A 6,141-nucleotide genomic window follows, 5' to 3' on the forward strand; every position below is an offset into this window, starting at 1 on the left:
AAGTATTATTTTTTAGAGAAGAGGTTAAGAAAGAAAGAAACGAAAATAAAGGATGTCAGTGATGGGAACTGTAAATATAATCAGTGGGTAGAGGAGAGTAAGGGGGGGGGGGGGGGGGGGGGGCATGAGTTATTATAGGAAGACAGTCCAGAGAAGCCAAAAAGTGATCACACACTCTCTTGCAAGAGCATGGAATCTTTTTTATGAAATAGTTGTTTTGATGCAATTCAACTTTAATATTATATTGTTATAGTGCATAGATGTTGTTTTATCAGAAATGACTTTTCACTTTGCAATATAGTTTTTTTTTGTGGTTGAAGGGGATGTGTGATGTGCACAGTCACAGGTCACAAAAGCAGAAGTGAGAATGCATAATGCAAATGTTCCCCAAACACTGTCATAGACACTGTCATTTGACAGTAGATCAACAGAGGATTACGGGAGAGAGAGGGAGGTGTGACATGCAGAAAGGTCCGCCGGCCAGGACTCGAACCGGGGATCGCTGCGCACATGGCATGCTCTCTTAACCACTCGAACACCTGCGCGCCTGGAACCATTGACGTGCCTGTGACGCACTACATTTTACTCTTAAAAAGGTAACTGTACTTTTTATATACTTCAATGAATCTTATGAACTAATGTTAACATTTAGGATTTATTACTAGAAATCAACCGTTCTATAGTATTAACTATCAATTTCTTGTTGAGCAGAAAGTTTAACGTTAACTTCCAATTAAAAGGAACTCTGTGTTGTATTCTGATAAAAGAAGAACATGACATATCGGTATGCATTAATGTATTTGAGTGTTTTGGTGCATCATCGACCAGTGCATAGTTCATTCATGTCTCTCTGTTTGAGTTTCCCTCCGTCACACACACACACACACACACACACACACACACACACACACACACACACACACACACACACACACACACACACACACACACACACACACACACACACACACACACACACACACACACACACACACACACACACACACAAACTCACTCTGTTTGCCATTGTACTTATAGTAGTTGGGTGTGTTTGTGCGCAGGTCTATTTTCACAATGAACCATGAGACAGAGGAGGGGGTCCATCCCTCTGAAACCCCTCTGTGTGGACAACATGATGACAGTCAGACTGAAGATCAGAGGTGAGATGAGGATCTCTAAATGTTTAAAATGACTGTTCTCTGAGATTTCTCAAGGAGCCATTTGCACCAGTTTTTCATAAGCAAAAATTCATCCTGGGTATAACATCAATGTTTACTAAGTGTAGATTTATACATCACTAAATTAAATATGGACCACACAAACTATTTCTTACATTGAGATCAGTTTTTACTAAATATTTACAGCTATTAATTGCCTGGTTCAACCATTGTCCAGCTAACTGAACTATGGTCATCACATCTGACATGAAACAAAAATAACACAATATACATAAAGTTATTTTAACAGTCTGTGGTGCCGTGGTGATTTCTTTTTATACTGATGATTGCTTTTATTTGAGCAGATGTTTCTTATTAAACACTTTATTAAATGATGCAACCTGATTGAGATAATGAATAGTGTGAACATGACACATTAAGCTGGTGATATATTAATGAAAAGCTGGTGCAACCCAACAACAAATTACTGTTCCTTTTGTTCCTTGATGCATTTGTGTTTTCTTGGCTGAGTATATCTACATTTATTTTCCTGTCAGTTGCATCTAGACTTACAGACACTTAACCTTCGTGTCGTCCTCCCGGGTCAAATTGACCCCGTCTGTTTTGACTGTTCCTTCTTTCCTCCCTTCCTTCCTTCCGTCTGTCCTCCCTCCTTCTCTCTTTTTTTCCTTCCCCCTTCTTCCCTTCCTTCTGTCCTTCCTCCCTCCTTCCTTTCTTTCTTCTTTCCTCCCTCCCTCCCTCCTTCTTTCCTTCCTTTTCCCTCCCTCCTTCTCTCTTTCCGCCCTTCCTTCTTTCCCTCCATCCCCCTTTCTTCCTTTCTTCCTTTCTTCCTTTCTTCCTTCCTCCCTCCCTCCTTCTTTCTTTCCCTACCTCCTTCTTTACTTCCTCCCTCCCTTCCTTCTTTCCTTCCTTCCTTCCTTCCTCTTTTCCTTTCTCCCTCCCTCCCTGCCTCCCTCCCTCCCTCCCTCCCTCCCTCCCTCCCTCCCTATTTCCTTTTTTCCTCCCTCTGTCCTACCTTCCTTTCTTCTTTCCTCCTTCCTTCCTTCCTTCCTTCCTTCCTTCCTTCCTTCCTTCCTTCCTTCCTTCCTTCCTTCCTTCCTTCCTTCCTTCCTTCCTTCCTTCCTTCCTTCCTTCCTTTCTCCCTCCCTCCCTCCTTCCTTCTTTCCTCCCTCCCTCCTTTCCTTCTTTCCCTCCTTCCTACCTCCTTCCGTTCTTTCTTTCCTCCCTCCTTTCCTTCCTTCTTCCTCCCTTCCTTCTTTCCTCCCTCCTTTCGTTCCCTTCTTCCTTCCTTCCTTACTCCCTCCCTCCCTCCTTTCCTTCCTTCTTCCTCCCTCCCTCCTTTCCTTCCTTCCCTCCTTTTCTTCCTTCCTTCCTCCCTTCCTTCTTTCCTCCCTCCCTCCTTTCCTTCCTTCTTCCTCCCTCCCTTCCTTCTTCTACCTTTCTTTCCTCCCTCCCTCCCTCCCTCCCTCCCTTCCTTCCTCCCTCCTTTCCTTCCTTCTTCTTCCCTTCCTTCCTTGACTCGAGGACAACAGGAGGGTTAAGTCAGCAAAATCAACTTCAGTTCACTGAAGGTCAAAACAAACCCTCATAATATTCCTATTATCTGAGAATGATCCCATATGATACAGAAAGATTCATGTTGAGGTGACAAGTCGGGGAAACTACAGTACCTTAAAAACTAATGCAGTTTCCCTCTCCAGCCCAACCTCTGAAACCAGGCGTGTGTCCGTGAAGCGTATCAGGTCACGAGGTTTCACTGAAGACTTTAAAGGGTAAGTACCTGCAACCAGGAATTAAAAAATATATAATTTATAGTGAATTAAATGTATTCTTAGTGAATTGTCATGGATCACTGGTTATGGTTGGCCCTAACCCTAACTTGAAGATATATATATATATTCTTGGTAATGCTGATAATATTTGTGTATATTATTGACAATTTGCAAGCAATGTCAACATGATTTAATGAGTGGTGTAAGAGTGGAGACCTAACTTAATCAAAAACAAACAACAACAAAAATTCTGTATTTACAATAATATAAAAACGTTACTTAAGTAAAGATAACTGTTTATAGAAATAGGTAAATATCTTGAGTTTGTTGTATTTAACATTATGAGGTCATAAAATATTATATAATTCATATAAGTGCAATTAGGTTAAGTTTGGAAATTACCTATATGGTGAGTTAATAGAATATAAAGCTTTATTTTAATTTGGGTTGCTTAACTTTGAATCTGCGAGTTCAAATACAGTGTAAAGTGTACAGAGATGAGCAGAAGATGTCTTTATATAAAGGAATACAAATTAGAAAAATATGTTAAGTCTAATCTGTCTGAAAGTAAAATATAACTATGCAGAGATAAGATGTGGTATATACTGCCTCAATATTTTGAAACTCTGTGCAGTGCAAATTATGTTCTTTGTTTTTATCAGGGAAAAGAAAAAGAGGAACCCTCCCACCACACAGAAGTTTGTTGTTGGAAGTAATGCTCGGATGGAAACACAGTGAAGGAAACACTGGCTGCTGCTGCTATTGTGCTCACAACAGACCGGATTGCTCCACACTGCCACCTAGTGACCAGTTGTTTCACCACTTGTAAATTTGTCTTGACCAGGCGGGGAGTTCTGGTCCTCTGCAATGATGCCAACGTGGAAGTAATTTAGAACTGCATTCTATCAAAAGGCCACCAGGGGGCGACCGTTTTGGTGTCAAAAGGACTTCCGTCTCTATACAAGTCAATGGAGAATTCACCAACTTCTCACTTGATTTCTAACCTCAGTAAACGTTTTCAAAATGTGTTTATGGTCTCAATCGCTAGTTTAAAGCCTTCTTCAATGCAGTATGATGTTCATTTGGGACATTTTGGCCTCCCTGATTTTATATTTGACAATAAAGCAGGGTATGCATTAGGGCGTGGCTACGTCGTGATTGACAGGTTGATTGGTTCACAGGTTCAGGAGGGCGCCTCATGCCCCTCCTGATGCCCATATAAGTAGAATCCGTTTTCTTTTTTCCGCAACATGCACCTCAAATTTTCAAGATGGCTTGTTAATTAGTTTTCTAAAATGTAAATTTGTTCCCGGACCGCTAAAAGTATTTTGCTAATGTAAATGTGAAACTAGCTTCCCCTCCAGCAGTTACAACAGTAACATGATTACACTCCTCTTCAACATCAACATGCTCTACATCACAACTGGAACAAACTACCTGCAGAACTGAAATCAGCCCCAAATGTTAACATTTTTAAATCCTGGTTAAAAACACTTCTCTGCTCCTGTGCTTATGATTGAGCTCTTATTTTAAAGCACTTTACATTTTAATCTTTCATTTGCACTTTATGTCCTTTGAATGATTTTAAAGCAAATCATTATTTTGTGCTGCTACCTTATATTTAATGCTCTATTCTAGTCTATTTTTTATTTCATTTTTCTCTTTTTCTATTTTTCTGAACTTTGTTTTTATGTATTTTGTTTAAATTATTGGTATTTTTCAAATTGCACGTTTTTTGTTTCCAATTCTTACTGTTAAATGTTTGTTTTATGTAAAGCACATTGAGTTGCCATGTGTATGAAATGTGCTATATAAATAAAGCTGCCTTGCCTCCTGTGCAGTGTTGGGGAGTAACTAGTTACATGTAACAGCATTACGTAACTTAATTACAAAATAAATGTAAGTAATCTGTTACAGTTACTGATGAAAATGTTGATGATTACAAAGGAGGTTACATCTGAAGTCACACCTTTAAGATTTTACTCAGGAGGGTTTTTTCCTCATTTTTTAATATTTAACATGTTACTGAATACATATATCGCTGTTTTTAATTCTTTGATATCAATATTTATTTCATATATTTAGTAAATAAATCATGACATGGGCTTAAATGGAGTCACAGTACCAATTAAACCCACTTTATTCATCAAATATCTTTATTTTATATTCTAAAATCTACATGAACTAATGAATACATTTTGAAATGAGAGATAAATGTTGCTTGATAAGAAATGATCTCCCTTATAAATCATGTCTGTATCCATGAAAAACAGCTGGACTTAGATGTTGGTGCTTAATGGGAATATTTACCCTAACAGCTGAAAAACATTCATTTGTATCATCAAATTATCATTCAAACTTATCAAAGACCATTTCCGCCAATGTGATGAAAAAAAAAAATCCTGTAAGTAAATATGAGAAGAAACTCAAAATAATGAAATAATATTTCAAAAGAATGCCTTAGTATCTCAAAATGACATCTCAAAATAATGAAATGTCAAATTAATGACCCAGTAACTCAAAATAATGAGAAACTATCTCAAAATAATGAGATCGTAATAAGTCATTTTGAGATAATATATCATTATTTTGAGATAATATATCATTATTTTGAGATAATATATCATTATTTTGAGATAGTATCTCATTATGAGAATTTACAGGTTCTTTTTTTCTCCATCACATTGTTGGAAATGGGCTTCCATTGAAACTAAAGTATTTCACATACATAAAATCATACTTATATCATGTCTGTGAGAGGATCTTTATTTTTATTCCCTGCTCGCCTTGCTGTGCTGTCACTGCGACTACCTAAATCCATTTAAACAAGGAGGGAAATCTAAAGACGGTGTAAATGCATTACAACATAAAACCTTTCATTTAAAACGCTGATTTTACATTTTTACAACACCAGGCAGATATTTAAAACATATCACTGCCTTAAATATTTAAAAGCCAATCAACTGTGCACACACAATTAAAACTGAGCGTTATCCAGACACGCGTCCACCCCTCCGGCTCGAGTTGGTATCGCCCGTGTCTCCCCTTCCAGCATCAGACGCACATGTTGGGTGTGTTGTGCTGAAGGATTTCACTCACTATTTCAGCCTTTTGCAAGCCGGTGTGTGCTGTCACGCTGCTGTTTGCTGTCCACAGAGAGCACAGACAATGAGATAAGTCAGACAGTCACA

The sequence above is a fragment of the Scomber scombrus genome, chromosome 19 (genome assembly GCF_963691925.1).
Source record: "Scomber scombrus chromosome 19, fScoSco1.1, whole genome shotgun sequence".
Taxonomy (NCBI): domain Eukaryota; kingdom Metazoa; phylum Chordata; class Actinopteri; order Scombriformes; family Scombridae; genus Scomber; species Scomber scombrus.